Source organism: Capricornis sumatraensis, chromosome 20, assembly GCF_032405125.1.
Source record: "Capricornis sumatraensis isolate serow.1 chromosome 20, serow.2, whole genome shotgun sequence".
Classification (NCBI taxonomy): Eukaryota; Metazoa; Chordata; class Mammalia; order Artiodactyla; family Bovidae; genus Capricornis; species Capricornis sumatraensis.
Genome location: NC_091088.1, coordinates 55,970,139 through 55,977,928, shown reverse-complemented (window position 1 = coordinate 55,977,928; position 7,790 = coordinate 55,970,139). Strand labels below are relative to the sequence as shown.

Sequence of the window (7,790 nt, the reverse complement as noted above, 5' to 3'; positions counted from 1 at the left end):
TCTGATTGCCCTGAGTTTCCTCCCTGCCTCCTGCTCTGTCTTCACAGCTGCAGGAGTTTTTTCCGTCCCTCGAGGATATGTGTGCGTGTCCCTCTCTCTCCTGCTATCTCTCTCTGTCTCCGTGTCTCTGTTTAACTCTGAGCTCCAGGAGCACAGAGACTGCGTGCAGTTTGATCAATGCCCACTGAGCTTGCCTGTCTCCAGCATTCCCCTGAGCCTTTGGCAGGCTCAATTTGTATTTACCAAATATGCTCATGATTGTGTCTGTGTCCACTTGTGGCCTGGGTCTGACTTTCCACCTCCCTCTGTCTCTCCTCTTTAGAAGGAGGGTGGCAGTCTCTTTCTTGCAATGTTAGGCAAACGTCTTGAGAACCCAAAACTCTGACCCCAGCAGCTGAGTCAGACTCCTCCAACCCAGTGTCCCTTGATCTCTTGAAGAGGTGGGACCTATACTTTCCTGACCTTGGAGAGAGGCCACCATGAACTTTCCTCAACCCAGGTCCTGGGTTCCGCTGTGCTGTGTGAACTGGCACTGAACTTGGGTCCTTATTCCAGGCCCAGGAATCACTGATGGGGAGGCATGAAGTGCTTTATACAGAGGAAATCACCTGATCTTCACTCCGTTAATGGAGTGAATCACAGAGAGGTTAAGATCTTGCCCAAGGTCACACAGCCATCCTGTGGCAGCCTCAGGAGTCAAACCCAGACAGTCTAGCTCCAGAGTCTGTTCTTCCAACCGTTTGACTGGGCTGCCTGCAGAGAGAGAGGCAGAGATGCAGAGTGAGATAACAGACAGAGAGCAGCAGAAGGGAAAAGAAACGGAAAGGGTGAGACGCAGAAGAGGGCAGAACGTTCTAAGGGAAAGACTTCTCTGGGTAAGTAAGCGACGGAAAAACCTTGGTTAAACAAGCTGCTTTCTTTCCTACAGGGCTTCTCAGAGCCCTTAGATTGCTAACACGAGCTGTCCATAACTCATCGAGAGGGGAGGGGACTTGACAGGAGCTCCCAGTCTGTTTGGAGGTCGCATCACAGTCTCTCGGGCAAGTGTCTGCTGCTCTTTGAGCTTCAGGTTTGTGCATCAGGAAAATGTGGGTACCTACCCTGTAGGATATTGATGAGAATGAAAATGAGACCCACTGTGCAGGGGGCCTGGCCCATAGCAAGTGTGCTATGGATGCATGGTGGCCACAGAGAGAGACTCAGGGACCAAGACTGAGGAAGGCAGAGAGACAGACCCAGAAGGAGAGGCTTGAGACATGACTGAGGGGCACCCAAGACAAGGCTATGGTGAGACCTCAAGGACACAGCACACAGTTACTCATCCACTCAACAAGCAATTATTGGGTACCTACTGTGTGCCAGGCCCTGTTTTAGGCACTGGGGACACAGCAGTGAGCAAAACGTGAGCATCTTCGCTCTCACAGAGCTAACATTCTAGAGGGAGGGTCAGATAACAACAAAATGGTGATACATTCAGTAAATTCACATAGTGACAGGCAGTATACAGGCATCAAGCCCTGGGCTGTCCTTCCTGGTTGTCTTATCACCCGTGCGCATTTTGTTTGATCAACATCCACCTACACTGGGTACATGGTAAGTTTGATAATCACCCCGGGAGTGTGATAAGTTTTATTGTCAGGGAAAGAGGCACAAAGGTCGAAATGGTGATACCTGTGATTGTGCGAGGACAGCCATGGCGAAGAGGCAGGCAGAGAGATAATGAGACATGATGAGGGAAACACAGAAGCCCAGGGACGGGAGGACAGAAAGACAGACATGAACATTGGAGAAACGAAGGCACTGGTAGTTGTATAGTTGCTAAGTCATGTCCAACTCTTTGCGACCCCATAGACTCTAGCCCTCCAGACTCCTCTGTCCATGGGATTCCCCAGGTAAGAACACTGGAGTGGGTTCCATTCCCCTCTCCAGGGGATCTTCCCGGCAAAGGGATCGAGCCCGTGTCTCCCGCATTGGCAGGGGTGTTCCTTACCACTGAGCCCCCAGGGAAGCTCTAAATGAAAGCACACTAGAGGACAGTGAAGGACAGACGTGTGTCCTGAGAGAACTGGTGAGGAGCTGAGGGACTAGCGATGGGCTAAAGGAGGGGCTCTGGGCTGAGGGAACCCACGAGGGGCTCAGAGAGCTAGTGAGGAGCTGGTGGAACTGGTGAGATTCTGAAGGGAAAGTCAGGGGCCACCTGAGGCAGATTGAGAGGCTCAGGGTAAAGCAACGTGACACTCAGAATCAGAGACATAAAAACACAGAGACACGGAGAGACCCAGAAGAGAGGGCAACACCGTGCGATGAGACCCAGGGCAGCCGCAGTGACAACTGCCTGTCCAGAGACCACGACGGACAGACAGGTGGGTGCTGGTGTCTCGGGCCACCCCCCGTCGCCACAGCTGAGGGCCTGGCAGGGCCAGTGTTCACGGGTCGCCTGGGCCCAACGCCCACGGTCATCGCTGTGTGGCTACCAGGCAGTGTGAGGCTGCTGGAGAGGTGGGTGCCTTCACTGGGCACTTTGGGCACAGCCATCGCCCAAAGGACCCTGTGGGTCAGTGGTGAGATGGGGGCATCCGGCTCAGGGGTCACTTCACACCCAGCAGGTCCCCTGCAAGATGCAGCTCAACCCAGTCGTTAAGTGCTCAGGCCCTAGAGTCAGAGGTTGCTGTTGTTTAGTCGCTCAGTCCTGTCCAGCTCTCTACGACCCCCGGGACTGCAGCATGCCAGGCTCCCCTGTCCTTCATCATCTCCCGGAGTTTGCTCAAACTCATGTCCATTGAGTCAGTGGTGCCATTCAACCATCTCATCCTCTGTCATCCCCTTCTCCTCCTGGCTTCAGTCTTTCCCAGAATCAGGGTCTTTTCTAATGAGTTGGCTCTTCATGTCAGGAGCCAGAGGACCTGAGTTCAAACCCCAGCCCCACCAGCACTGTCTATATGCTGGCTCGTTCTCGAACCTCTCTGTACCTCTCTTCCCTCACCTGTAAAACGGGGATAATGTCCAACCCCATCCCCAGGGATGTTGTGAGAGTTCAATCAGGTGTTACAACTATACGTGTTAGACCCTGGTGGTCCAGTGGCTAAGACTCTGCACTGCCAATGCAGGGGGCCCAGGTTCCATCCCTGGTCAGGGAACGAGATCCCACATATCACAACTGATGATCCCCCATGCTGCAAACTAAAGATTCTGCATGCCACCACTAAGACCCAGCACAGCCAAATTAAAATTAGAAATAATTTTAAAAAAAGAAAAAGCAACTTGGATAGATCCTAGCATGTAATTCCCATTACACACCTGTTTTCCTGCTAAAGTCAGTTGAGACATTGGGAGGTTTGCTCCAAACCCTCTTTGCCCATTCGCACGTGAAGGTGCACGATGGCTTCGGAGGAGCGCTTGTAGCGGCATAAGGGCACATCCCTTCAGGAAGCCAAGCACCCGGTGTGGCTGAGCCCCTCTGCTGTCCACCTGGGATTATCTCACATCGTTGCCCATCGGCTGTGTGCTCCGCTTTGTCGCTCAGTCGTGTCCGACTCTTTGCGACCCCGTGGACAGTAGCCCGCCAGGCTCCTCTGTCCACGGGGATTCTCCAGGGAAGGATACTGGAATGGGTTGCCATGCCCTCCTGGTTAGTCCGCTATACCCCAATACAAAATAAAGTTCAAAAGAAAAAAAAGGCAATTTTTAAGATATCTAATATTCTTTGTATACCTTTATAAAGTTTTTTTAGCATAAATAAATGTCAAACCAGAAAAAGAAGAAGTTAGTCACACAGAGTCACACATTGCACATGATTCCATTTACATGAAATACCCAGAACTGGCAAATCTGGGGACACAGAAAGCAGTTCAGCAGTTGGCAGAGACTAGGGGAGGGGAGAATGGGATGTGCCTGCCTAATATATACAGGGCTTTCCTTTGGGGTGATGAGAAGGTTCTGGAACTAGACAGTGTTTTACAACATCGTGTGTGTACTTAATGCACTCAATTGTGCTTTTAAAAATAGTAAACCTCATGTTATGTTTGCTTTACCAAGATAAAAATTTAATTAATAAGATCCCCACAAAAATCAATTTTATTAAAAGCAAAAACAAACCAAATGTGTGATATAGTGCATTCTTGTCAGAAACGTGCTCAAAAACAAGATCTAGGCATCATCTTAGATTGGTGATGAGTCTAAATGATATTTCTAGAGCTGCAATTGAAATGTGCCACGAAAATATCTGTGGTTTCTGGGGACTTCCCTGATGGTCCAGTGGTTAGGACTGCAGCAGGATTGAATGGGTTCCATTCCTGGTGGGGGAAATAAGATCCCAAATGCTGCAGGGCATGGCCAAAGAGAAGAAAATGTCTGGTTTCCATTGGTGACAAAGCCACTGTTACTGCTGACATGACTGCAATCTGCCTTCATAATCGGGAGAAAGGCTAAATTTCAGAATGAGTTTAGTGAAAAACATGCAACTTTGCTTTCCATCCAAGTTCCTGGGGGCCCTGAAATCTAGGGCTGCCTGGACCTCACTTAAAGACTTCCAGGTCTACAGGCTTCAAATCTAGGCCCTGGAGTCCTGTTAGCCTGGATTTCAACACTGTCTCTGGCACATATTAGCTTTGAGAAGTGACTGCCCTCCCTAGGCCTCCATTTTGTCATCTATAAAATGGGGAATGTTTTTTTTTTTTCTCATCGTTTTTAAAATTTATTTATTCTTAATGGAAGGATAATTGCTTTACAGTATTGTGTTGATTTCCGCCATACATCAACATGAATCAGCCATAGGTATACCTGTCTCTTCCCGCTTGAACCTGCCTCCCACCTCCCACCCCCATCTCACCCCTCTAGGTTGTTACAGAGCCCAGGTTTGGGTTCCCTGAGCCATATAGCAAATTCCCAATGGCTGTCTATTTTGCATGTGGTAGTGTGTATTCTTCCTTGCTACTCTCTCCATTCACCCCACCCTCACCTTCCCCTTCCCACCCCCACGTCCCCAGGTCCATTTCTATGTCTGCATCACCACTGCTGCCCTAGAAACAGGTTCATCAGGGCCCTCTTTCTAGACTCCGTATATATGCGTCAGTATGCGACGCTGGTCTTTCTGTGCCTGACTTACTTCACTCTGTGTAATAGGCTCTAAGTTCATCCATCTCATTAGAACTGACTCACATGCGTTCCATTTTATGAGTGAGTGATATTCCTAAAATGCGGCGTTCTAAAATTGTTTGTATGCACTACATGAGGAATGTGGCTACTCAATGAATCACACAGGTCACACAGCACACTAGGAACCGTGACCTGGGGTCAGGAAAGTCCACGGTGGCACCTCTCCAAGGTCAGGAAAGTGCATGTTTCACCCCTGTGTTGAAATGCACCATAAGACCAACAGGAAACAAAGGTCAGGAAGCTGAAGAGTTTGCAATGTGTAACTCCCCCGTCCCTGTAGGGCACAGATTGAATGTGTCTGGTGTTTCCAGTGCCCAGTTGGGCGTTTGGGTCATGGCAGGGGCCCAGAAGAATATTGTGACATGAATAACAATTTTCTGGGGTTTAACTGTGTCACCCCCACAATTGATACATTGAAGTCCGACTCAATGGACATGAGTTTGAGTAAATGGGAGCTGGTGATAGACAGGGAGACCTGGTGTGCTGCAGTCCATGGAGTCGCAAAGAGTCGGACATGACTGAGCGATTAAACTGAACTGAATTGAAGCCTTAACCCCCAGTACCTCAGAATGTGACCTTATTTGAAGATGCATTCATTCATTGCAAATGTAAACAAGTTAAAAAGAGGTCCTTAGTGTGGGCCCCAATCTGGTTTGACTGGTGTCTTTATGAAAGCGGTAGTTCAGGACACAGACACATCCCAGGGAGAATGCCATGGGAAGATGGAAGGCAGAGATCAGGATGATGTTTCTAGAAGTCACGGAACATCAAAGATGGCCAGCAAACCACCAGACACAAGGGGAGAGTCCTAGAATAGATTCTCTCCCATGGCTCTTGGAAGGAATCAACTCTGATGACTCCATGGTCCTTGTTACAGCGGACTTAGCAAACTAATATAGACTGGGATGACCCCAGATGGAAAGTCACATGATATATCAGTTTCCTATGGCTGATATAAAAAACAATCACAAACTCAGTGCCTTCAAATAACACAAACGTATTATCTTACAGCTTATTTATTTATTTAGCTGTATCATCTTACAGCTTTTTTATTTATTCTTATTATCTTACACATCTTCAGTTTCTAGATGCTGCATCTCTTGGTTCATGGCCCCTTCCTCAGTCTTCAAAGCCAGGAGCGTAGCATCTTCTTTCTTCTCTGACCTCTGCCACTGTCCTTAAATCTTCTCTGTGTCTGATCTTTCTGCCTCTTTCCTTTTTTTTTTTTTTCCCAGGAGGACATACCACATGGCTTGCAGGAACTTCGTTTCCCAACCAGGGATAGAACCTGTGCCTCCTGCAGTGGAAGCATGGAGTCCCAACCACTGGACCACCAGGAAATTCACTCTGCCTCCCTCTTATAAAAACTCTTACTCTTACATTGGGTCCATCCAGATAATCCAGGTTAATCTCCCCACCTCAAGATCCGTAACTTTGTCCCATCTGCAAAGCCCCCTAGGCAATGAAAGATATTTTAACATATTCTCAGGTTGTAAAGATTAGGACACAGAGATCCTTGGCACAAGGTGGGGAGATACTACACAGGACTTTGCAGGCTGGGTCCATGGGAAGTGACCCTGAGATGGACATTCGTGCATAAGACCCCTGTTGGTTCTCATCACCAACTCAATGGACATTAATGTGAGCAAACTCCAGGAGACAGTGAAGGACAGAGCCTGGCATGCTGCAGTCCATGGGGTCACAAAGTCTGCTAAGTCAGACACGACTTAGCAACTGAACAAAAACAAATTCCTGAGGAAGGACCTGGGAGCCATGGAATGGCTTTGAGCAGGAGAGTGAGATGGTCAGATGTGTGCTTGGAAGGGATCACGCTCTGGCTACTAAGCGGAGAGAGGCTGGGAGAACAGCTTGCCTCTCTCGACCTTGGCACAGGTTCATCCTCCCACCCCACCTTCCTGATCTGCTGCTTGGTCTCCAACATCATCTGATCCATGACCTTTGACCACTGTTTGGACTCCCAGGATGAAGACTTCCTAGGGCTGCTGGCTGAACACTTGCAGCAGGTGGACGATTTTTGGGTGAGGTATCTGCTGAAGCCACCCCAACGCCAATCGCACAGACCTTCCTCCAAAGTCCCTTCTTTCAGTTCAAACGTCTGCCAACATAAATAAGCCTATACATGTGTTCAGCTCTTGGTTGGATACTGGAGACACACCAGGAGCCAAGATATACCTAGCTGTGTCATCATGGGGCCACAGTCCAGTGGGGTAGACAGACATGTCACCAAACCTGATAGCCCAGAGAGACCAGGACCATGACAGATTGAACAATCATTCAGTCCATGCTCACTGAACCTGCTATCCCGTGCCAGCCTGCACAGGCCAACCTGCGGAAGACACAAGGGTGGCCCAGACAGCCGTAGTGGCCCTGACCTGGCAACCTTGAACTCTTTAATCAATATGAATTGACTAGAGACCAGAGGAGAATTTCAGGCAAGGCTTTTTGGGGGGCTTAGGCTGCAATACCAAAAAATGAAAATAGGAAACAAGTTCCTTTGCTCTCTCCAAGGGGGTGGGGCAAGCTGGTTTCTTAAACCGGGTGAGGAGGATAGGGGCGGATAGGTGGATTGGCCAGGAGGCGTAGCTTAGGTGGTCTGCCCACTCCCTCGGCGGTGC

General features: G+C 49.1%; 1 non-coding gene across 1 annotated transcript; it reads left to right on the top strand.

The window, feature by feature from the left end:
• Positions 1-3,064: 3,064 nt before the first annotated feature.
• TRNAG-GCC (transfer RNA glycine (anticodon GCC)) lies at positions 3,065-3,137 on the top strand. Its single transcript has one exon. It is a non-coding gene; the product is annotated as a tRNA-Gly (tRNA).
• Positions 3,138-7,790: the final 4,653 nt, after the last annotated feature.